Here is a 26,706-nt window from a genome sequence, read left to right as displayed (position 1 = left end):
GTAACCTTTGGAAGTAATGAACTCTCCGTCACTGTAAATATCCAGGCAGAGGCTGCCTGACCAGCTCTCTAACTGTAGCAGGGTGTGTTTACCATTGGCCAGTTGGAGCAGGCAACTTCTAACATTCTTTCAGTTTTGAATGTGGCATTTTCAGGACGGACAGTTGATAAGTATTTATTACAAAAAGCTTAACAAGAAAGAGTCCAATACACCTCAAACCCATTGCCAGGGTTTTCTCTGCCAGATACCATCCTGAGCCTGCCATCTGTGAGCCAGGCCACAAAGCCCAGTCACATGAGAATGAACACACTTTGTCACTCCTATCTGATTTGGCATCGGGCTCAGCCCTTTTCCCCATGGGATGGTCCAAGCCCAGGTCTCTGATGATGGAGCTGGTCTCACAGCAGCCCTGTGAGCGCTGGTCCAGCCCAAGGGGGTTCCTGCGTGAAGTTTCCCAGGACTACAGGCTTTCCTCTGAGCTGAGTCCCCCCTAGCGGGAAGCTCCAGCCTGAGCCGGAAGCCTCAGAGAGAACTCAGAGCTGAGGGAATCCACAGGTTTTACCCAGCACTGCCTAGTCAGCAGTGAGCCAGTTGAGGGAATTATCAGCAAAAGCAAGACACACCTGAGCCGCCGTCTCATTGTTCTGCCTCAACCCTAAACCCTCTGTGTCTGCCTGTCTGTGTCTGTCTCCGTCTCCCTGTCAGGACCAGCCTGGCACCGCTTCATGCTCTGCCTCCTTTCTTCTAATCTTGCCTCCCTGGCCTGTTCCATCTACTCCAGATTAACTGAGAAACATTGAAGGGTTTTTAAAACCTAGGAACAACAGTCGTGCTAGATACAAAGAATACAGGGCAGTACCTTCCTCAGTCACATCCCTCCTGCCCTCTCCCATTCCCACAATGAGTTTTATAAATATTTTGTCAGACAGACATTGCACTCCCAGTTGTTATTATTATCAGCCATTTCCTTATTATCTGTGGTTTACGATTCATTTGCTCCAGGGAAGTTCCCGAGATAAGGCAGGAGCAGATGACTGAGCCAGTTGTTGATGTCCACTGTGTGAAGCCTGTTAAGAATGATCTTTGGGGGGATTTGTTGAATGTGCCAGACTGTCCAGTGAGTGGTGATGATCCCCTGCAACTGCTCTGGAGTCGGCCTTGTCCCCTCCATTGCTCTTTTCTCATTTATCTCTCATCAGCAGGTGAACCAGTGATCAGTACTTCTATGACATGTAAAACATTTCTTATTTCACGGTAGAATTTCGGGGCTGCTATAAAAAGGCATATGTTTTAAGTGTGAATTGTCAGAGGTTTAAACGTAAAGCCACCTTGATTTAGAATCAGAAATTAATATGATGGAGGGAGGGTATAGCTCAGTGGTAGACTGCATGCCTATCATGCATGAGGTCCTGGGTTCAATCCCCAATGCGTCCATTTAAAAAATAAAGAAATAAACCTAATTATGACCCCCCAAAAAACAAAGAAAAAAGAAATTAACATGAGGATGAAGCTACAGAGTGATTATATGTGTCTTCTGAAACTTCCTTCTGTCTTTCTGCAGGAAATTCTACGGGAAGAAGGTCTGAATCTTCTTTGCTTGGCTGGGCTATTACACTCAGATGCTCCTCCTGGCAGCAGTCGTGGGGGTGACTTGCTTTCTGTATGGATATTTTAATCAACATAACTGTACCTGGAGGTAATTTCTCTTTATTCCTTGTTACCGTGCTTACTTAACTTAGAATGACATTCTCCAGGAGCATCCATGTTGCTACAAATGGCCTATATTGTCAGTATTTATGGCCGAGTAGTATTCCATTTTATAAATATACCACTTCTTTAGCCAGTCATCCGCTGATGGACATTTAGGCTGTCTCCATGTCTTGGCTATTGTAAATACTGCTGCTATGAACATTGGGGTGCAGGTGTCATCTTGAAGTAGGGTTCCTTCAGGATATATGCCCAGGAGTGGGATTCCTGAGTCACATGGCAAGTCTATTCGTAGTGTTTTGAGGAAACTCAATACTGTTTTTCACAGTGGCTGCACCAAACTGCATTCCCACCAGAAGTGTAGGAGGTTCCCCTTTATCCACAACCTCTCTAGCATTTGTCATTTGTGGATTTTTGAATGATGGCCATTCTGACTGCTTTGAGGTGATACCTCATTGTACTTTTGATTTGTGCATCTCTAATAATTAGTGATATTGAGCATTTTTTCATGTGCCCATTGATCATTTGTATGTCTTCATGGGATAATTGCTTGTTTAGGTCTTCTGCCCATGTTTGGATTGGGTTATTTGGTTGTTTCTTATGAAGTCATATGAGCTGCTTATATATTCTGGAGATCAAGCCTTTGTCAGTTTCATTTGCAAAAATGTTCTCCCATTCTGTAGGTTGTCTTTTTTTTTACTTATGGTGTCCTTTGCTGTACAGAAGCTTGTAAGTTTCTTAAGTCCCATTTGTTTATTCTTGCTTTTATTTCTATTGCTTGGGTAGGCTGCCCTAAGGGAACATTTCTGAGATGTATGTCAGATATTTTGCCTGTATTTTCTTCTAGGATGTTTATTGTATCTTGTCTTATGTTTATCTTGTTGAAGAGACCGCCTTTATTCCATTGTATATTCTTGCCTCCTTTGTCGAAGATTAGTTGACCAAAAGTTTGTGGGTTCATTTCTGGGCTCTCTATTCTGTTCCATTGGTCCATATGTCTGTTTTGGTACCAATACCATGCTGTCTTGATGACTAACTCTACAGTATTGTCTGACGGCTGGGAGAGTTATTCCTCCAGCCTCTTTATTTTTCTTCAGTAATGCCCTGGAAATTCTATGTCTTTGATGGTTCCATATAAATTTTATTGTGATTTGTTCTAGTTCTATGAAATATGTCCAGGGTAATTGCATAGGGATTGCATTAAATCTGTAGATTGCCTTGGGGTGTGTGACCATTTTAACAGTATTGATTCTTGCAATCCAAGAGCATGGGATACCTTTCCATTTTTTAAAGTCTTCTTTAATTTCCTTCACCAGTGGTTTATAGTTTTCTGTGTATAATTCTCTCACGTCTGTGGTTAGATTTATTCCTACATATTTTATTACTTTGGGTGCTATTTTAAAGGGGATTGTTTCTTTACTTTCTTTTTCTGTTGATTCATCATTTGTGAAAAGAAATGCAACTGATTTTTGAACATTAATCTTGTAACCTGCTTCCTTGCTAAATTCTTCGATCAGCTCTAGTAGTTTTTGTGTGGAACTTTTAGGGTTCTCTATATATAATATCATGTCATCTGCATATAGTGACACTTTTACCACTTCTTTTCCAATTTAGACCACTTTTACTTCTCTTACTTCCCTGATTGCTGTGGCCAGGACTTCCAAGGCTATGTTGAGTAGGAGTGGTGATAGTGGGCATCCTTTTCTTGTCCCAGATTTTAGTGAGAAGCCTTTGAGTTTTTCACCGTTTAGTGCTATGCTGGCTGTAGGCTTGTCATATATATCTTTTATGATGTTGAGATATGCTCCCTCAATACCCACTTTTGTGAGAATTTTTATCATAAATGGGTGTTGAACTTTATCAAAAACTTTTATGCATCTATTGAGATGATCATGTGGTTTTTGTCCTTTCTCTTGTTGATGTGAAGTATTACATTGATTGATTTGCATATGTTGAACCACCCTTGTTTCCCTGAGATGAACCCCATTTGAGCATGATGTATAATCTTTTTTATGTTCTGTTGGATTCTATTTGCTAGTATTTTGGTAAGGACCTTTTGCATCTGTGTTCATCAGTGATATTGGTCTGTAATTCTCTGTTTTGGTGGTGTCTTTGCCTGGTTTTTGTATCAGGGTGATGGTGGCTGCATAGAAAGTGTCTGGGAATATTCCTTCTTTTCAGTCTTCTGGAAGAGTTTGGAAAGGACTGGTATGAGTTCTTTTTTGTGTGTGTGTTAAAATTCCCCGGTGAAGCTGTCCACTACTGGACTTTTATTTGTAGGGAATTTTTTTTTATTGTTTATTCGATTTCATTCCTAGTGATCAGTTTGTTCAAGTGGTCAGTTTCTTCTTGATTCAGACTTGGTGGTCTGTATGTTTCCAGAAACTTGTCCATCTCCTCTAGGTTATCCATTTTTTTCCATGTAGTTTTTCATGATATTCTCATATGATATTCAGTATTTCTATGTTATTTGATGTAATTTCTCCATTTTCCTTTCTTATTTTGCAAATTTGTGTTCTCTCTTTTTTCTTCTTTGTGAGTTTGGCCAGAAGTTTGTCGATTTAATTTACTCTTTCAAAAAACTAGCTTTTGGTTTGAATATTTTTTTATTTTTTTAATCTCTATTTTTTTTATTTCCTCCCTGATCTTTAATGTTTCCTTCCTTCTGCTGACTTTTGGGTGTTTTTGCTCTTCTGTTTCTAGTTCTTTTAACTGGTGGGTTAGATTGTATATTTGATATTGTTCTTATTTGAGGAAGGCCTGTATCGCCCTAAACTTTCCTCTTAGCACTGCTTTTGCTGCGTCCCAAAAGTTTTGTGTGGTTGTGCTTTCATTTTCATTTGTCTCAAGGTATTCTTTAATTTCAGCTTTGATTTCATCATTGACCCATTGGTTTTTTAATAGCACGTTGTTTAATCTCTATGCTTTCCTTTTTTTCTCTTTTGTTTCTCCTTAGTTGATTTCTAGTTTCAATGGCATTGTTGTCAGTAAAGTTGCTTGAGATAATTTCTATGTTCTTAAAATTGTTGAGGCTTATTTTGTGACCAAGTACATGATCAATCCTAGAAAATGTTCCACACGCACTTAAAAAGAATATATATCCTATTTTAGGGGGTTGTAATGCTCTGAAAATATCCACTAAATCTAATTTTTCTATTGTATCATTTAATTTCTCTGTTGCCTTCTTTATTTTCTGTCTGGAAGATCTGTCTAGTGATGTTAATGTGGTGTTAAAATTTCTGACAATGATTGTATTCCCATCAATTTCCCCCTTTATCTTTGTTAGTAGTTGTTTTATGTACTTAGGTGCTCATGTTGGGTGCATATATACTAATGATTGTAATATCCTCATCTTGTATTGCTCCCTTAATCATTATAAAATGTCTTTATTTATCTTTCTTTATGGCCCTTGTTTAAAGTCTATTTTGTCTCAAATCAGTACTGTTACATCTGCTTTTTTGGCATTTCCAGTTGCATGGAATATCCTTTTCCGTCCATTCACTCTCAATCTATATGTGTCCTTCTCCCTAAAGTGTGTCTCTTGTATGCAGTGTATTGAATGTTCTTGCTTTATTATCCAGTCTGCCACTCTGTCTTTTGACTGGAGGATTTAGTCCATCATTTACAATAATTAATGATAGATGAGTGTTTATTGCTATTTTGAACTTATTTTTGCAGTTGATTTGGTATTTCTTCTTTGTTCCTTTCTTCTTCCTTTTGTGGTATGGTAACTTTGTTTTGTATCATCTTGGATTGTATTTAGTTTTTGTGACTCACTTGTAAGTTTTTGGCTTGTGGTTACACTTTTTTGTAAGTTTGTTAACCAATTACTGTAACTGTGTGTACTAAACAGATAGAAATGTAATCTCAAACCCATCCTATGGAGAATACAATATTTAAAAAAAAAGAAGAAGGAAGAAAAAATACTCTATATTTTCTTGCTTCCCTCTCCCACTCAATGATTTAGATATCTTCTTTTACAGTTTCATGTTTATTCTATTTGTAATTCATGGTAGTTATCACCTTTCCAGTTATGAGTTCTCATTCCTGTAGCATCCTGCTTCTTTTCTATTTAGAGTAGACCTTTCAATATTTTTTTGCATGGGTTTAGTGTTGCTAAAGTCTTTTAGTTTTTGCTTCTCTGTGAAATTCTTTATCTCTCCTTCTATTCTAAAGGATAGCCTTGCTGGAGAAAGTATCCTAGGCTGCATCCTTTTTTTCATTAAGAACTTTGAATATATCTTGCCACTTCCTTCTGGCCTATAGTTTTTCTGTAGAGAAATCAGCTGAGAGCCTTCTGTTGTAACTCACTCTTTGTTTTTCTCTTGCTGCCTTTAGGATCATTTCTTTATCCTTCAGTCTGGCCATCTTGATTATGATATGTCTTGGTGTGGGTCTCTTTAGGCTCTTCCTGTTTGGGAACCTCTGAGCCTCCTGTGCTTGGGTGTCTGAATCCTTCTTTAGGTTTGGGAAGTTTTCAGTCATGATTTCTTTAAAAACCTTTTCCATCCCCTTTGTTCTTTCTTCCCCTTCTGGAACCCCTATTATGCATAGATTGGCATGCTTTATATTATCAGATAGATTCCTTATATTGCTTTCATTGTTGTATATTTGTTTTTCTCTCAGCTGTTCTGATTGGGTGCTTTCTGTTGTCCTGTGTTCTAGGTCACTTATTCGTTCCTCTGCATTATCTAGCCTGATTTTTACAGCCTTTAGGTCAGATCTCATTTCAGCCAATTAATTTACCAATTCTAATTGGCTCTTCTTTATAGCTACTATTTTGTTTTTGACATATTTTATGTCTCTAAACACTATCTCTTTTAGTTCCTTCAGTAATTTGATCACTTCTTTTTTGAAATCTTGATCTAGTAGGCCATCAATGTCTATTTCATTGATCATTCTTTCAGGGGATTTCTCTTGCTCTTTTAATTGGGAATACTTCTGCTTTTTCATACTGCTCATATCTCTCTGGCACTGTGGCTTAAGGAGTATCAGTTATCTATTGTGGTCCTTAAAGGAGTTTATTTATTTATCTATCTAAAGCCTATGTGGAAATAAAACTTAAAAACGAGAGAGAGAGAGAATTTTAAAAAAATGGAGGAAAAGAAGGTTTGAAAACAGTGTATAATCAATAATAGAAGAGCAAGTAGAAGCAGAATAGCAGTCGAGTTGAGATGTCTTTTTAAAGCCTTAATAAAATGAAGAAAAATATCAAAACACAATATTTAAAACCTGTGAATAATCAATAACAGATCAAAACCAAGAGAATTAAAAATGAAATGAGAACTGTAAATGTATAGAACTATTTAAAAACTAAGGATTAAAAAGGTAACAGAAAATAAAACAGGTATAAAAAGATTTAAAAAACAAAGATGCATTCTCCTAGAGACTGTGCACTCTTAATGGTTTTATTGAGAGGTCTTTGTGTCTTCGCCCTGTTTCACGAAATCAGCTTGCTCTCTTGGCCCCCTCGTCTGTGCTACTCACAGTGTCCGTCAGCAAGAATATCGTGCACCTCCAACACTGGGTCAGGTGCTGCTCTCCTTCGTGGTGGGCAGGTGGGTTACTCCCCCTCAAGAAGCCACAGTCAGTGCTGTGCCAGTTGCTCCATAGGTGGGCTCAGCTTCAAGAATAACAGCTTTATGTAGGTATAATTCACATACCATAAAATGCAGCATTTGAAAGTGTGCATTAGTGTTTTAAGTACATTTCAGGGCTTTGTAGACATCACTCCCAAAAGGAACTGGTACCCTTTAGTAAGTCAGTCCCTAACCTTCCTTTTCCCTTAGCCCCCAGCAGCTACCACTCTACTTTCTGCCTCTATGGATTTGCCTGTTCTGGGCATTTCATATAAGTAGAACCGTACAGTATGCTGCCTTATTTGATTGTCATCTTTCATTTAGTGTGACGTAGTCTAGACTCATCCATGGTGTAGCATATATCAGTACCCAAATTCCTTTTTGTGTTCAAATAATATGCCATTGTTATAAATACTCCACATTGCTTATCCATCCATCAGTTGATGATGAATAATTCTGCTGTAAATGCTCATGGACAAGTTTTTGTGTGAACACATATTTTCAGTTCTCTTGAGGATATATCAGAAAATGGAATTGCTGGGATTTATTCTACTTTTAAAATTTTGAGGAATTGCTAAAGTAGTTTTTAAAGTGACTGCACCATTTTATATTTCCAGTAGTAATGTATGAGGAGTCCAGTTTCTCCACATCCTAATCAACACTTTATTACTGGGTTTATAGATACATATTTATATATCCTATATCATATATATTTGTCATCCTTGTTGGTATGAAGTGGCATGTCATTGTGCTTTTGATTCTGTTTCCCTAATGCCTACTGATGTTGAACATCTTTTTATGTGCTTATTTCCCATTCGTATGTTTTTTTGGAGAAACATCTATTTAAATTCTTTGCCCATTTTAATTGTATTTGTCTTTGTATTGTCACGTTTTAAGTCTTCTTGTCTATTCTGGATAAAAGTCCCTTATCTTGGAAAATATTGGAAATAATTTCATCCATCCTGTGGATTGTCTTCTTACTTTCTTGATGAAGTCCTTTGAAGCACAGAAGTTTTTAATTTTACTGAAGTCCAGTTTACTTGATTTTTTTCTTTTGTTGTTTGTGCTTTTGGTGTCATATATTACAAGTATTTGTAATCCAAAGTCCTGAAGATTTTCTCATTGTTCATTTTCTAAAAGTTTTATAGTTTCAGGTCTGTGATTTATTTTCAGTTAACTTTCATAAATGGTGTTAAGATAAAAGTTCAGTTTTCTTTCTTTCCAGGTGTATGTGCAGGCGTTCCAGCATCATTTTTCTGAAGATTATTTTTTCCCCATTGGATTGTCATGGCACCTTTGTCAAAAATTATTTGGCTACGTGTAAGAGATTGTTTATGGACTCTCAGTTCTTTTCTCTCAATCTATTTGTCTGTCCTATATGCAAGTACCACACTGTGTGGGTTAGTTTTGTTAGTGAGTTTTGAATTTGGAAACTTGAAATCTTTGTTCTTTTTCAAGATTGTTTTGACTATTCTGGGTATCTTGCATTTCCATATTAGTTTTAGGATCAGCTTGTTCATTTCTGCCAAAAAGCCAGAGTTGCATTGCATCTATAGGTCATTTTGAGGACAATGGCCATCCTAACAATAATAAGGCTTCTGATCCATGAACACAGAAGAGCTTTCCATTTATTTTAGGTCATTTTTAACTTCTATCAGTAGTATTTTAGTTTTCTATATACATGTTTCAGACATTTTTCTCAGTATTCCACATATTTTTCTTAATATTCCTAAGTATTTTATTTTTTTTTGATGCTATTGTAAATGAAAATGTTTCCTTCATTTTATTTTTACATTATTCTCTGCTGTTGTATAGAAATATAATTACTTTTTTATATATTGATTTGTGTCTTACAATTTTGGTCAGACTGGGTTATTAAATATAATAGGAATTTTTTTCTTTACTCTCTTTATTTTCCTTTGTCAATTCCTTGTGATTTTAATATATAATATCATGTCATCTGGAATCAAAACAGTTTTATTTCTTTCTTTCTAATCTAGATGCTTTATTTTCTTTGTTTGCTTTGACTTGAACCTCTAGTACAATGTTGATTGTGTGAGGAAATATTTCAGTCTTTCAACATTATGTATGATCTTTGCTCCAGGTTTTTCATAGTTGTTCTCTGTCAAATTGAGGAAGTTCTCTTCTATTTCTAGTTTTTATACATTTTTTCTATTAATATGGCATATTACATGAATTGACTTTTGTATGTTGAACTCCCTTTGCATACCTGGATATATCCCACTTAATTGTGGTCTATTTTATATGTTACTGGATTGGATTTGCTTGTATTCTGTTGAGGATTTTTGCATTTATATTCATAAGAGATAGTCTTTAGTTTTCTTGTGATGCCTTTGTCTGGTTTTGGTATCAGTGTGTACTAGTCTCATTGAATAAATTGGGAAGTGTTCCCAACTCTTTATTTTTAGACGAGATTGTGAAGCATTGTTTTCTTTTTTTTGTTTGTTTTTTCTTTAAGTAGTTGATGGAATTCACCAGCAAAGCCATACGGGCCTAGCATTTCCTTGTAGGAATGTTTTGGATTACTATTTTCATCACTAATTACTGTAGGATTATTTGAGTTTTCTATTTCTCCTTGAATTAGCTTCAGTCATTTATGTCCTTCTAGTAATTTATCAATTTCATCTAAATTATCTCATTTATTGGCTATATAATTATCCACAATATTCCCTTATATTACTTGTTATCTTTGTAAGGGCAGTAGTGACATCCTTCCTTTCATTTCTCATTTTAGTAATTTGAATCCTCTCTTTTTTTTAATACTAGCTAAAAATTTGTCAATTTTGTTGATCTTTTCAAAGAAGCAACTTTTCTTTTTGTTTATTATTCTCTGTTGTTCATCTATTCTCTATTCCATTTATTTCTGCCTTTAGTATTTTGATTAGAATGTTTAATTCATTTACATTAATGTAATTTCTTATCAGGTTGAAGGTACATCTGCTATCTGCTTTCTATATGTCTTTTTTTATCCATTCCTCTATTACTACACTTTTTTGTTTAAAGTAGGCATTTTCAAGTGTTCCATTTTAATTTGTTATTTATTTTATCTTTTTTCCTCCTCCTCCTTCTTCTCTGCCTCCTCCTTACTTCTCCTCCATTGCCCAGAAGATTATAATTAACATCTTGTTTTAAAGCAATCTAGTTCACATGAATGCCAACTTCATTTCAATAGTGCACCAAAACTTTGCTTTGGTATCAATCTTTTCCCTCCCCCTCCTCATGCTGTCACTGTCTTACAAATTACACCTTTATGCATTTATAAGCACATCTACACAGTTTCATAAGTATTGTTTTATGCAGTTGTCCTTTACATCAAATACAACCAAGCATTTACATGTAATACTCGATTTATACTGTTTTATTTTTTTACTCATGTAGTAGTGCTCTTTATTTTTCAGGTGAGTGTCCTTTCATTTACACCTGCTGGATTATCCTTAGTATTTCTTGTAGGGCAGGCCTGTTAGCAATGGATTCTTTCAGATTTTGATTTTGTAGCAGTGTCTTAATTTCTCCTTTAATTTTTTTAAAGAATCATTTTGCTGGCTATAAAATACTTGGTGACAGTCTTTTCCTTTTATCACTTTGACGATACCGTCCTACTGCCTTCTAGTCTCCATGGTTTTTGATGAGAAATCAACTGTCTTACTGAGGATCCTTTCTATATGTTGAGCCACATTACTCTTTCTGCTGTCAAGATCCTTTGTTCTTCTGTTTTGACACACTGAGTCTGATGTGCCTATTTTAGATGTCTCTATGTTTATACCACGTGGAGTTTGTTGAGCTGCTGGGATGTACAAATTAATGTTTTCATCAAATTTGTGAAGTTTTCAGCTATTATTTCTTTATTTATTCTTTCTGCCCCTTTTATTCTCTCCTACCTTCTGGCGCTCCCATTATGTGTGTATTGGTATTGTTGATGGTGTCCCACCTATCTCTGACACAGTGTTCATTTTTTTTCATTCCTTTTTCTTTCTGATCCACAGACTGGATAATCTCAGTAGTTTTAATTTAACTGACTTTTTCTTCAACAAGTTCATATCTACAGAGAAACCTCTTATTGAAGTTTACATTTTAGTCATTATATTTGTATTTCTAGAATTTCTGGTTGGTTTTAAAATATAAATTTTATTTATTGATATTCTCTGTACAATGAGATGTTCACATAATTTAATTCTTTAGGCATGGTTTCTGTTAGTTTTTTGAACATATGTGTAATTGCTTATTTATGTCTTTGTCTAGTAAGTCCAGTGTCTGGGCTTCCTCAGGGAGTTTCTATTGACTACTTTTTCCCCTGTTATGGCCAAACTATTCTGTTTCTTCATACATTTTGTAATTTTCTTTTGAAAGCTGGACATTTAAAATATTACATTGTGGCAGATCTGAAAGCCAGATTTTCCTCATCTCAAGGGTTTATTGTTGCTTCCATTGTCATTGCTGCTGCAGCTATTTATTTAGTTACTTTCCTGAACAAATTCTGTAAAGTCTGTATCCTTTATCATGCATGGCCATGAGATCAGTGTGTGTGAAGAATGCCTAGTTGTCATCACTATAATAATGATTGGACAGTGATTTCTTTCAATGCCTGGAGCCAATCATTTGAGCTGTTGCCCGGTGGCTGTGTGTCTGCGTGCTGAGGGATGCTCTCAGCAATGGCAGGCAGTCTGCAGCTCTTCCATAGCCTTTAGTTCTTGCTTATGCAGAACCTCAAGTTCAGCCAGAGTTGAAGGCTTAAGATTATCTCAGATTTTCCTTGCCCTGTTCCACACATGTGTACGGCCTTCTACAATTCTCAGAATTTTTTGGAGCTTTTTAACCCTACCTTCACCCCCAGAACGTCTCATTACTCAATTTTGCCTTCTAAATTTCCTAGTCAGCATCTAGTTAGCCTCTACTGGTACCATTGCCTCAGGCAGTTGTAATGTTAAATACTCACTGCTGATTGTTTTCCACAAACACTCTGGGGACAGGCTGTTGCACAGCATGAGTTTGTGAAAGGTCAAATAGTGACAGCTCTCTGGGGGCGGATTTTTTGGGTAACTTTAAATCACTTCTGCCCCTACCTTGATTGTGAGACTATTGCTTTTAAAGGCCACCATTTAGGTGTGGATACAGGGATGGGGTAGATCAAGTTACAATACCACAAAACTCACTATCTTTATGGAGATTTAGCTGTTTTTTTTTCTCAAATAAAGACTCCCTGGATTGCTGGAAGTCTTGGTTTAATTTCCAGAGTTCTACAGAGGTTAATTTTGACAAATTTTGCCATTGTCATTGCTTCATAGAGGAGTAAGTTTTCCAAGATATTTCCTCAGATATTCTAGAAGTGTATCCCATTTGCATTTGTGTTTAACTGAGTTACTTGCAAGACTAATTAATTCTACAGCTCCAGCCCCATTCACATAAGAGTCCACCTGCATGGCTTCTCCTACAGGGAGCAGTGTGCAACCTGTTGTCAGATTGTTGTTTTTCTTATTAAAGTGTAGGGGTATTTAAAAATATGCTCATGAATAGCCTTTTGTCATTTTTACAAGTTATGAAACTTCCACTAGTCTGTGGCTATTTTTTCCCCTCACTTTTCGTTGCTTTGATGAAATTCTCACTTTTAAGAATTTTCAGTATAGCAGTTTGTGGATGCTGATCACACGGGTGAGGCATTTAACTACTGTCTAAACCTCAGTCTTTGCTCTGATTCACTGTCTAAAGCATCTGAACACATCTACTGAACACCGTATACCAATGGATGCTGGCAGCCCTAATTAAAAAAATGCTTTTTAAGTAAAGCAAAAAATATTAACTTTGACACTGGAAAAGACAAATCTCAAATTTCCTTGCTGATCTTGCTTTCTGTGATCATGAGCTACATCATGTTTTTAGAGCCGACAGGCATATTAAGCTACTGATTTTATTTCATCAGATTTTAGAATACAGAACACATTTCAGAACCACTTATAGCACCATATGTGTATCTTTAAGGATATGTACATATGATGATGTCTTTATTATAAGTACCTTATTTTAAGTACCTACTGCTCTGCACCTCATTAAGGAAAGCTTGAAACTGCAGTACTTAAATTTTTCATATCACCATCATCCCATAGCATCTCTTTTGCACTTAGATGTTGTGTGGCAGAGTATTCTTCTGCTCCCTAGAAATGATCAATTTTGAAGGGGAAAAAAAACCCTCCTCAAATAAATATACTCCAAATCACACACTTATCTGAACAATGGCCACCATTTTAGTCCACACCAATCCATCTACTCATACTGACTCAGAGTCCTCAACATAGACAATCCACCCCTGAAGTCAGGATCCTCAGCACACGTTCTATCCCCTCCCCATTCCTTGTTGATTCTGACATACTTTTGTCCAACGCGTCCTGCCCCGTCTCTTCGCTGCCTGACTGCAGTTTTTAATTTTTACCTTTGAGTTCCAGGCTGCGCCTAGTGATTTCCAGAAAAACACCAGACACCTGGCTCATCAGGAGGGGTGGGGAGGATTTCAGAAAGCTGTTAACCTAACTTACTTGCAGATAAGTGAGTGGCTATTGTGAGCAATCCTTCTAGATATCTGCCATGCCGACTGCATCCACCCCAGCAAAATAACGTAGCTCCTCCAACCACCTTTGCCTCCATTCATCTGGGTTTCTGCTTTCAGTGACACTCAGATGCTGCTGATGGGCATTATATATATATATATTTTAATTGAAGTATAGTCAGTTACAATGTGTCAATTTCTGATGTACAGCACAATGTTCCAGTCCTCCATATTCACATATATATGTATGAATTCCTTTTCATATTTTTTTACTAAAGTTTATTACAAGATATTAAATATTGTTCCCTGTGCTATATAGAAGAAATTTAGTTTTTTAAGCTATTTTTATATATAGTAGTTAATATTTGCAAATCTCAATCTCTAATGGGCATTTTTAAAGCCACATCTGGAACCCTTGTTGCAGAAGAGTCTGAGAAATATATTTTCAACCTCATAGCCTTTTGGTTAGGAAGTTGGAATAAAGGCTGAGCTGGCTCACCTTACTTGTCTGCCTTTATGAGTAAAGGGGTCTGGAGTTTCAAGGCCCAGTGAAATGTCCCAGCCCTTCAGCAGCAAACTCTTAAAGCAACCAAAATGCTCCCATCTACCAGAGCATGACTTGTCCTTAGACACTGCTGGACATAACCACCGACACTGTCTAAGGCATCGTCTTCATCTGGTGCACACTTTCTTTAGATGTGTAATATCCTGATTAACAGGACAAGCTGGTTTGGATTCCCAAGGTCACAGGCAGCCTTCTGCCTGACTTTGGTATATATGTGTTCATTAAAGAGTCCTCTCTCACATCAGCTAGAGCTGCCTGGTGTGTGGTTTGCCAGAGAATGTGGGTGCAGTGCTCCCCACCAAAGTCCTACCAGTTGTTTTATTGCAGGAAGAGAGAGAGCAAAAGAGACAGAACACGAAGTTCTTGTCCAGCCTCAAACACAGTCACCCCCGCCCAGGGCTCTTGCTCTGGGACACACAGAAGTGCAGGTCAGCAGCGATGTGGCCTCAGTGTACTCCAAAACATGGTGTGGTTGTACTGGGCTATCTGTGTCTTTCATGGGCCCTGCAAAGTTCTAGGCTTCGTGAAATGGGGAACTAAGGAACTCCCACCCATGGCTGTAACTCCCAGGGTTTGCACCCTTACGGGTTTTGAGGATTTACTGGCAACTCATTCTTTTTCACCAGGTCATTTCTCGGTTACAGGGCAGTCCTGTGACTTCCTTATCAGAACTGCTCCATAAATTTGGGATTTAGTGAAAGATGCCATTTTAGCCTGTAAGTTCAAGTTCAGGGAGGAGGAGGAAGACAGCACAGATCAGAATTGCTGTTTTCCTTTTTTTATTATTGTTTTCATAAGGCATCTCCTGTTGTCAAATAGACACTGAGCAAATGAATGACTGTTACACTCCCATTTGAAGGATGAGGAAAATGACACTCAAGGAGAGGAGGCAAACTCCCTGAGGTTCCAAAGACAAAAAGGGATGAGCACAAAATAAGATCCCTGCAAATTTCTTGGCTGCCATCAGCCTTTAGGTCAATGACAGAGTGCCGTGTGTAGTAGTAAAGTTGTAGCGTGCTTTCAAAAGGGTGCAGATGTTCTTGTTTTGTTGATACAATCACACTGTTTTGTCTGGGACTCTGAAAAAAGAGAAATGGGTTAGAAAATGTTGATTTCTCATCCTTGGTCCTTCCTCCCCCTCACAGATATGGACCCTTCCATCTGTAGCAGGAATAAGACAGCCCCAGCCTTCCCGTCTCATGAGATCAGTACTCATTCATTTCATTCCTGCCCACCTGTAGGAGATAAAGCACAGCGAGATTTTCATGTCCTGCTTCACTGATTCTTGTGAAATTAGGTGTTTGAAGATACAAACTCATGAAAGGAAGCTGCTTTTTTTAATATAAAGTGCAGTAATTTTCTTAGCAGAGAAGGAAATTGAGGATTTTCTTCATTGAAAATCAATAGAGATTTCAAGAGCATCTGTATTTCTGATGCATAGATTAAAATGACAAAATCTAGAGGGATTACAGAAACACAAGGAAGATACCAATAGTGTCTTTAAAGAGCTTTTCTAAGACTGGGCTTGTAAAGAGAGTGTTAGTTGACAGAGACCCTCTTCTCACCTATAATCCCTCTCCTTAGGTTGGAAAGGGCCAGCTTTTCCCCTATGTGCAGTCCTGGTGCTTCAAGTGAGTTGTAGGGTAGGGCAGTGCTCATGGTGCTGCCTTCAGTTTGTCCATCGTAAGTAACCCCTGGCAGTCAGAGGGCGAGTGTGTTGCAATGACATGAACCATTCACCGTGCTCTCCGGGGTGTGTGCTCATCTCAGCTCATCCAGGCTCAGGTGATGGCAGAGCAGAGAGTGGTGGCAAGAGGCCAGCCATGAGTAGGAGGGAGCAACTGGAGTCAGCTGGGACCCAAGTGGCTAGGAGTTCCAGGTTGAATTCCCAGGATTTTCCACAGCTCATTCATTCAGCTAATACTTCTCCAGCATCAGTGATGTTCTGGTGTTTCCTTTGTAAACAGAACCATATCCCTGTCCTCATGAAGGTGACGTTCTAGTGGACATAAGAAATGATAAACGCAGAAGCAGATCCAGGTCAGGACACATGAGTGCTTTCTACTTTGGAGTGCACAAGGTGAGATCCTTTGGGAAGGAATGTATGATACAGGAAAATGTGGGGGAGAGAATGGACGTATCCCAGGTCTTATTTGGGTCCCTGGGATGCACCTCGTGAAGTGTGGGTCCTTGGTTTGCACAGGAACGAATCCAAGAGAGAGCCACAGTTCAGTAAATGTAGATTTATTCAGATAGATATATACTCCACACACAGAGTGGGCTGTTTCAGAAGGCAAGAGAAAAGCCATGAGGCGTGGGGGTTGGGTGCTCCAGTTTAAATTAAAAGTAGATACACACTCCACAGACATAGTGTGAACTGTCTCCCTCAGCAGAGAGAGCAGCCACGAGGTGTGGTTGTTAGTTTTTATGCACTCAGTATCTTCATATGCTAATAAGTGGGAGGAATATTCCAACCGCTTTAGGGAAGGTGTTGGGATTCCCAGAAATTGGGCCACCACTCACCCTTTAACCTTTTATGGTCAGCCTTGAACCTGTCCTGGCACCTGTGGGAGTGCCATTTAGCATCCTGCTGTATTTCAGTGAGTGTGTATTGAAGCTCAAGATCTACTGGGAGTTGACTTTTCCACCGTCTCGGTGCTAATGACTGTGCCAATCTTTTAATGGCTGTGCCCGGCCCCCTTCCCTCCTGTCTCATGAAGGAGCTCTGGACTGATTGCACAATTACAGAGCAGGGGACAGAGTGGAAAGAACTTTATAAGTGGAAGGTGGAAGGCAGTGTTGGTAGTAGAATTCTCAAGTGAATTATAAAGTAAGGGTCTTCTGTTTGCTGGGGGTACCTGGTCTCACATTAGGGAGCTGTGAGCCTTCGGGACTTCAGTGAGTGGGTGTCTCACTGTGTATACTGTGTTGCTTCTTAGGCGGCCCGAGGACAGTTGGCTTATAGGTGACCCATTCATTCAAGCAGGGGTCTATTTGGGGATTTTCTGCACTTGAGGCTAACATGGGTCACATGGGGGGGCAGGACCAGCCAGTCACAGCTTGGTCCACAGTCACCTAGTGCCCTCGCGGCTTTCATCCCATGGATGCGTCACCTCCCCCTCGAAGGGGACAAGGGCACAAGTGGTGGGGCAGCTTCTCAGTGGTGGAGGCATTGCTCTCCAGACCCAACACTCAACAGCATGGACCCCTGGTGTTGGCCACAGTCTTGGCTAGATGAGGCTGTTGAGTAGCTGAGCTCATGAGACGTGGGTGCCATGCTTCCATTCTCACCAAGAGCTCTACTTTTGAAAGTTCTGGTCAGACAGCCACAAATACTCCCTAGCCCATAAACAAAGAACAGTCCCTTTCACTCGGGGAAGGGCACACAGAAGGAGAACGGATCATCCCGAGAGCAGGAGAGGCCAAATCAGTCCTGCCATCAGGGGTCTGACAGACAAGCCAGATCAATTCCTCTTACTAGTTGTTTACTTGGAGGATCTGGGGTATTTGGGTGACCTGCAAGTGTCAGGAAATTGTACATGAGGGCTTTGTAGATTTTCTGGTCCAGTGTTAACTCACCCCATTGTAGCTGTTGTGCAAGGAAACAAAACTCGGTGGACAGCAGGCCATGGCCTCTGCTCCCTGGTAGAGCCTGGAGATTACAATGTTAAGAACGATTGTGGGGGCATCATTTCTATGTTGAGAGGCCAGATGGCCTTACATATCTCTCATGTTGGATGTCTAAGTTGCAATGGGAAACTGGATTTCATCCAGCTCTCCAGCCAAGGAGGAGACCACAAGTGGCCTCCCCCACCAACTGTGAGCTCTTTGCCTCCACTGACAGCAGCATCTATAGCAAAAAGCTGGGCTACCACCTGCGTTTCCGTGTAAACATCCGAGTAGCCACAGCAATGGCCTCGTGAGCGATGGTGTGCCCAAGGAAGCGCTGTGTGGGACAGAGGGAGGAGTGCCAGGGTCAGACACCGGGAGGGCAGGCAGGCAGTGAGGACATCTGTGCAGCGCAGGTGCCATGGAACTGAGCCAAAGGGAGGCGGGTTTTGGAGCAGGGAGCCTGGGCAGTGCCGTGTTGTTCGTAAGAAGATCCTGGGCTCTGGATCCAAGAAGTCATTGGCTTGATTCCTGACCTCAACCCTCATCTTGGGCAAATGTTTGAAGCTTTCTGTGCCTCTGTTTCCTGGTGTCCCAAATGGGGACAATAGTAGCAATTACCTCTGAGAGGCAGGAGGGCCTTTATAGATGTCATTCCATTATGCTCACAGCAGCCAACGAGCATGGTGCTAGGTCCCCCATTTTACACGTGGCAGACGAGTAACCTTTTAATCAGTAATCACGCAGCTAAGATTGGTCATATTCAGGATTTGAATTTGATCCCTGTGTCCAGATAATTTCTATTCTCGCTCAGTATTACTGGAAATCTAGTAAAGTCACAACAAACACTGCTGGGAAGTGGGAGCTTGAAACATTTTTGACGTCTTCGCCATTGGGGAGTGTTGAGTTCACGTTCCTCGCAGCCCGTCCGAGGCCCCCTGCGTCTCCGGCTGCCCCTGGTGGGGTCTGCAGGGCTCTGGGCAGCTTCTCCTTGTTCTCTACCCCCAAGGATCTCTGCCCTCTACAGGTTGATTCTCAACCATGACTGCTCGGTAGAGCTATTGTCTAAAAACAAAAAAAGGTGGGGACGGTTCGGCTCAGTGGTAGAGCCGTGCTTAGCATGCAAGAGGTCCTGGGTTCAATTCCCAGTACCTCCATTAAAATAAATAAAGCTAACTATCCCCCCAAAAAAGGAAAAAAGTATTTAAAAAACAATAAAGAGTACAAAGGCCCCACTCCAAGCTGGGGTGCACTATTTTTTAAAGGCTCCCAGATGCTTCCCATATGCAGGAGGGTGAAAGCTATCCCTATACACCTCTTGTGAGCTTGTCCACTCACACACATTAGCCTCTTGAAACTAGAAAACTACTTGGCTCAGCCTAGAACTTTCTCCCGAATTCTAGACTCTTATTTGCCTACTGCACATCTCTCCTGGAGCCCACAGGCACCCAGCCAGAACTGAATCAGTTGTCTGCTCTCATGACTTGCCCCTCTTCCTGCCCTTCTTATTTCAGGGAATGGCATTATAAATTAGACACTGCCAAAGCCAGAAAGCTGGTCGGCATCTTTGTCCCCTTCCTGCCCTTCCATCACACCTGTGGCCAATCCGTCCACCTGCTGAAATGTTTTCTTCTCTCTCCTCCTGGCAGGGCCTCAGCAGGCCTTCACATGAACCTGCCAATAGGCCTCCCTGCCTCTATCTTGTCTCTTTCTAGATCACTTTGCATGTCTCCTCTACCTTGGAGGCACACAGAGCCCTTTGTGATGTGCCCCTGTGATCTCTCCACCTGGTTGCCTCATCTGCCTCCCACACCCTGTGCTCGCTTGTAGACTATTTGCAGTTCCTGGAAGGGACCTGGCTCTCTTTGGCCTCCCTCCTTTGCATGCGCAGCTCCCCAGGGAGAAATGGCCTTAACATTATAGGTTCACCTGATCAATTCTAGGGCATGTCAGAGCTCACCACAGTGGTTCCCTTCTCTGGGAGAGCCTTGGCTACAGTTCCGGCTCTCTGCCCCGAGCACTCTCTGCTGACTGTTCTCCAAGCCCTCTTAACACGCCTCCTCAGCCGTCACTTTACAATGAGTCCTGTCCTCCTAGGAGCTCCCGGAATCAGGGACTGTGTCTTTCTCCTCTTTATTCTCAGAGCATTGTAGAGACTCAGATACAATGGTGGAGGGAACAGTGGTTATTCTGCAATTTCTCTAGAGTTGGGGCCTAGGGGTAACAGTCTGGTGGGAAGAAGGGCTTAGGGGATTTCCCCTGAAGCCACATTTTCAATTAACATTTCATGTTGTTTTTGTCTACTGTTTGAAGTTACGAGTCTTAAAACAGAATGACGATTTTTAAAAATTACCCTACCGATGATTGAGGAAAATGGCAGTTTTCCGTATTTAAGAATATTATTTTAATTTTGTGTGACTGGGGTGGTGGAAAATAGAAATGCAGGGGCTACTAAAGCATTTTCATCCCCTTCCCCACCCTCAGGTCCTTTGGACAGAAGAGACAGAGGGATTTGTCTTTCCTTCTACAAATTTTTATAGTTGACTCCCATTTTTTCACATGCGCCTTCATTATTGTGGCCTCCTTTTCATCACAGACTAGGTGCCCATTTGTCTTGAACTAAGTCCCGGTCACTGCTCCCCCTTCCTGTTGGGATGTGCACAAAGAAGCATGGCTCTCATCCTAAAGTCAGAAAAAGGGTAGAAGAAGCAGGGAAACATTTGTTGAGGTGCCATCAGTGTTTGAGCAGTGTTTGAGCTAGTCATGTTACATAATTGGAAATGTAAATTTATTGCTGCCACTCCTGCTGCAAAATTAAAAAAATAAAACTATATATCTTTGTATCAACATTTCAGAGCTATGAAAAGATGATTTCTGAGTCATCTGTATTATTGCTTCTTTCCATCAGCTGAGATAATTCAGAGCTGCTGGTGCTTGCAGTCAGCAGCAGCAGGACAGTATGTTGTGAGCATGAATAACACTTGGGAAAAAAATGCCTTTACTAGGAGCATCTGAAAATGTCTCCAAATATAGATTTAATAAATTGAATCACAGATCTACAGAATGTTGGCACTGAAAAAGTCTGGAGGGAGCAGGTCAAATTCCTCTTTTTATAAATGGAAAAAAATGAGGTTCAGCTACCAATAGAAAGTGACATCTGTCTTTTACAATGTAATAAGCTTCTAATAATCCCCATTATGAATTGTTCCCATTGTTTACAACTGAAGATGGGGGTAAAGCATATATTGGTGAAAGACTGTACATTCAGAGATGAAAGCTGAAACTTAGACAAAATTAGATTTTCATAATGCTTTTGAGTCCTGAAAAACAAAAACTTATCATATTGGCAGCATACAAAAAATAGTGAAGAAAAGTTTTTGGTCATTTAAACTGCCAAGTTTAAATTTAAAATTGCCAGCTAATAAGTTTAAATTTTCATTGGAACATGCTTGTTGAAAAATTGAAGATGAAGACTCATTTAACTTTATCGTTCTTCCTTATTTAAAAAATTTCCTTATTATGTTTTTTTTTAGTTTTTTATTTGAAGTATTTTGCTTTACTTGTGAAAGCATGCTCCATTGTTTAGAGAGGCCAGCTTTGTGGTAGTGAGATCTTGCGAATGAAGTTGCCTAAATTCATATTTGAACACAGCAGCTTGCTTCCTGAGTGATTTTGGACAACTTATCTTCTCTGTGCCATAGTTTCCTATAAAATAAGAATAAGAGAGTTGCTTCTTCATGACAGTGGTAAGGACGGGTCGAAGTAATGTACAGAATCTACTTGGAAGGCTTCCTGGCACAGAGGAAGGGCCATGTACTTAGTTACAGCTATTATTATACTATATCTGGTTTTATAATCCAGTTAAATCTTGAGTCTTACTGATTTCATCTCTTAAAAAATTCTAAATATAAACTCTAAAATGGAAACTCTTAAACTTCATAGTTGTAGCTAATTAACACATAAAGCTCAACGAAGAAACACACAGTGGAGACCATTTAGCTGCAGACACCTGTGATAATTTCTGTCCTGCACAGACTCTAAGCTGCCACTACCGTCACTTCTGAAATAAAAGGCAAACTAAGGAATAGAGCTTTAAATCTTGGCCTCGTCAGGTGCTCAGACCATGGCAGGGAAACAGTTTACTGTTCACATGTGCATTTTCAAAAAATAGTATTTAAACGAACACTGTACATATTTTGTTGTGTGTTTGACATCGTTAACAGAAAAGAAAAGAAAAGAAAAAACAGGAAAAATCCCATGCATTTACAAATAAGGAGGCTATGTCTGAAAATTATTATTTTTTTATATTATGTTTAGGATTTAGTGACCAGTTAGGAGAAATATCATTTCATTGGTGTAATCCCTTGATTGACTGAACATGCTTTTTTAATTAGGAAGAACAGCGTGTTCCATTTACCACCCGGGGAAAGGTGTATACATATAAACCTTTGTGCAAGTGCTCTTTTCTGTGTAAGAACCTGCCACAGACTTTTAAAATCTAATGTGAAATGCTGAGAAAACTGAAAGTCAAGCTGGGAACTATGTAGTCTCATATAGAAAACTTTTTCCAGAGAACATCTGAGCCAACGCAGGGCGCCACTCTGGAGGTTCCACAGTCTCTTCTGTACACAGTGCTTCCCCCAATTCTTTTCACCTCATTTGTTCAAATCAGATCAGTGGTTTAGGATTCTCCAGGGTCTGATTAAGAGACCAGATGGAGGCATTAAGGGTTCTAAAATTTTCCAACAGTAACAACCAAGGTAAAATATCTAAGAATAGCCTAACAAAAGGATAGTAGGAACTATCTAAAAATAAAAGTAGAAACTACTGAAAGATATAAAAGTTTCTTTAATCACATGATTCTAGATTAAAAGATCATATCTCCAAAATATCAGAAGTTATAAAATTGATTTGGGTTTATTGTGAATAAAATCATATTAGTAACATAATAATTAATAAGATAATGAGAGTTTTACTAGTTCAAGAATAGCCAGATTAGAAAATAGGGCAGGAAGTCCAGATATGGGCTCTGATATCAATAATAATTTAATATAAGAGATGGAAGACATTACAAATCAGGGAGATAAATAAAGGTTATTCAGTGAATGGAGCACTTGTTATCTACTTGGGGGGAAAAGAAAAGATTGAAATCATACAGTGAACCATATATTATGATAAATTCCAGAAACATTTAAAAAGTAACACAATTAGAAAAAAAAAACTAGAAATAAATATGGATGAGTATACAACCTCTAGATGAACAGTAAGTTTCAGAGGAAAGTATACAAAGATTTCCATGCATCAGAAGCATCCTAATTTTAAACAAAACACCAGAGGATGTTATTTGTTTACAAATCCGACAAGGGGCTAATTCCTTCAATACATAGAGAGTTCAGATCACTTCAAATGTAACATCAAAATATCTCAGGAGCGTAGAAGGCAGAGAAGATGAACACACATTCACAAAGGAAAAAATAGATGTCACACTTCAATGGTAATTCACTCAGTGCACATCAAAATGAAATAGTTTTCCACCTCTCAAGTGAAACAGCTCTGTTTATGAGGATGAAATGACAGTGATCACCAATCCCATGCCTAGGTTACTGGATAATTTTTTGTGAAGTATGGTTGATTTACAATGCTGTGTTAACTTCTGGTGTACTCCTCAAGCCTTCTTAGAAAGCAGTCTGGCAGTTGATATCAAGAGTCAAAAATATTCATATGTTTTAATCCACTAATTCAGCTTTGAAAAACTTTTAATCAGGAATTATTTCAAAATGGCAGGGAAAATTCAGTATGGATGCAAGTCACAGACATATATATATATATAAAATCTCAGCCAAAATATTCTTCCAACACTTCACAAAGTAGAATAGTATGCAGCCACGAAAAAGTGTGTCGATGAAAATATTTTATGACATGTCAAAGTGTTATGCTTATGATAGATTTGAGAATAAAATTAATATATAAAATGATTTGTAATATACAAACAATGCACCGTTCTGAAGGAATTATGTCTATAGGTAGAAGCATTATTCATTATTATTTTTTATTCATTTTCAGAGTTGGAGTCTTTTGATTGTAGGTGACAAAATCAATCTCCAATGTGTTTAAACAACAACCAAAAAATGGGGATGCATGGGATTTTTTGGTTCCTGTAAATGAAAACCTCAGGTCTGAGGTCTGGCTTCAGTCAAGGAGAGATACTCTAGCCCAGATGATGTCAAGGTCTGCTTTTGTCCTGTCTTCATTCTGTATCTAAAGATGTCTCAGCATGATGCTTCTGGGCACTCAGTATCCCAGATCATCCATCCAAACCAAGACAGGTCTCTTTTGGCAGCTTCCTCTCTTGATAGAGGAAGCTTATGATTCACATGGGCACCAGCACGTATCTCCTCACATAATAGTGGCTCTTCCTGGGTTATTTGCCAATTCTCCAATCATGTGCGAGGCCAATAGAATGAGGGGTATTATTTGTCTTAAACCAACTGAGATCTACTTCTGGTGCTTCAGAAAGAGTGGGTCAATCGAGCTTAAATCACAGGACTAGAAACAAAATGGAGGTTACTTATCCTAAAGCAAGTTCTGGGTCCTCTTCTAAGACTGGGGACAGATCCAGGACAGCAGTTCTGTCCACTACTGAGTACTTTCAAATTTTCTTTAATGAGCAAATGTTAAATTTATGATCAGAAAAGATGATAAATAAGAAGAAACTTGAGGAAGGAGAATGGAAAGCTTTCCTGTTTCTTAAGAAATATTGAACCCATTAAGTGTTTCAAAGAATAATGGAAATGTGTCAAGTTTGTAAAAGTTCTGAAATGAATTAGAATTGATTTTACAGACCATGTAGGAGACAGTGCTATACAGTTAGTGTGTCTTTGGGTTCTCTGAGTATTTCAGTACTTTCACTTAAAGTTGCTTGATTTGGGGCAAATTGCATCATCTTCACGTGGCTCTATTTCCTCATCTGTAAAAGAGATATAATATTACCTTCCCCACAGGGTGATTGTGAGGATTTTGAAAAATAGATGTGTGCTGAAGCAATAGTAAGCATTTAAGGAATCTTAACTATTATGTTTACTTAATACATAATTAAAAAATTATTATGCAGACTTTTAAAAAATGCATACTATTTAAATGGCCTTTATGTGCTGTACAAGAGAGGAAGGCTTAATATACCTTCTATAATACATTTTTCTCAGCCTTAACTAATTTTCACATTTAATCACACACACACCAAAAAGTTATTCCTTTCACAAGCATGAAGACTTAACTGTGAAGAAAAGGATGATGAAAGAGAGTAGAGGAGAAAATAAAATGCTTTCTCTACAAACTGATGGATTAAAAACTAAGAAAAATACCTTTTTAAGACTTTGGTCACCATATTCGTAGCTAATACTTAGGTAGAGTTTTTCACATGCCTGTGGTTAATGTTCCAAATTTTTTCACAATTAGTAAATAATTGATTCATCACAATAGTCCTATAAATTGCTATTGTTATTCCCCCATTATATGGGTGAGGAGATTGAAGCCCCTTGAGGTTAAGAAATTTACACAAGGCCCCACAGCTAGCTTCGGAGCTGGGATCCAGATGCAGGAGTGTGGCTCCGGGAGGTGCTTGTAAACACTCCCACTGCTGTCCCCTGCAGGTGCAAGCCAGCGGCCCACTGTTACTATAAATAACATGATGTGGTTCACTTAGTCCTGAAATTCACATTCTTTGTAGCTTTCTCTCTGGGGCAGCCATCAGGAGCAGCCAGGGACACTGAGTACATGCTTCTGGACTATGACCAAGAAGGTAGATGGAAGGAAAACAGTTTAAAAATGGGATCTTTAATGTGCATTCTTCAGTGGCCAGAAAAAAACCTGCCTAGTGAGGAACTGAAACCCTATCAGCCACGTGCAAGTTATGCTTCAGACACCCCCGCTGCCCTTGGGTCCACGCAGTCAGATCTACAGTGGATCAGGGACATGAATCTTGTGCAAATGCAGGGAGTAAGAATAACTGCCACTTTAAGATCTCAATGAGTATGAAAAGCATGTGAAGCTTTCATCAGCAGAGACCTGCTGTCACTTCCACTGTTTCCCTCAGGGCATGCCCACAGCTTCACTGGTCCTATTCAGAATGAAGACGTCAGCTAGTACCTGCTGACCCCTGAATCGGTGATAGGTTCTCCCTTGAAAGGAAGAATATCCCCTTCATGGGTTACAACTAGTTCATAACCTAAGTAATTCTACAGATGTAGAAGGGATACTTTCATTGGTTCTGCTATCACAGACTTCCCTCCAAAAGAACATGCCAATAGTTACCCCATTTTCACCCATTAAAATATACTTAACAGGCTTCCTTCTTTAGTGCAGTTTTAGGTTTACAGAAAAATTCACAGAAATTGGAGTTCCCATATATTCCCTACGCTCTGCACACAGAGGCTCCTGCTGTCAGCGTATTACATTAGTGGATGCACTCATTCTTTTTGACATCTTTCATTCCTCCCCCCCTAAAATTTAACATGCCTGATATTCACGTCTCTTATGCATTTACGTGTGATTTATATCACATCTCACGTTTATGTGAGGTTTACAACACATGCATGTTTTCTGTTTAAGCTGGGTTGGGGCAAGTTTTCTGTGTAAAAATACGATCATTAGTGAGTCTCATGCTGCTGGGTTTTTGGGTTGTCAGGTCCTGT

The 26,706-nt window shown here is 39.2% G+C and overlaps 1 long non-coding RNA gene across 2 annotated transcripts in view; it reads left to right on the top strand.

The window, feature by feature from the left end:
- LOC140694726 (uncharacterized) overlaps positions 1-26,706 on the top strand; it is a 47,898-nt gene that overhangs the window by 6,318 nt on the left and 14,874 nt on the right. For both annotated transcript variants that reach the window (XR_012070339.1, XR_012070338.1), the window contains exons 3-4: positions 1,562-1,696; positions 16,375-16,487. This is a non-coding gene — a long non-coding RNA (uncharacterized lncRNA). The remainder of the gene's footprint in view (positions 1-1,561; positions 1,697-16,374; positions 16,488-26,706) is intronic.

Source organism: Vicugna pacos, unplaced genomic scaffold (genome assembly GCF_048564905.1).
Source record: "Vicugna pacos unplaced genomic scaffold, VicPac4 scaffold_103, whole genome shotgun sequence".
Classification (NCBI taxonomy): domain Eukaryota; kingdom Metazoa; phylum Chordata; class Mammalia; order Artiodactyla; family Camelidae; genus Vicugna; species Vicugna pacos.
Note: the sequence above shows the minus strand (reverse complement) of the source record. Positions and strands in the feature narration are given on the sequence as shown.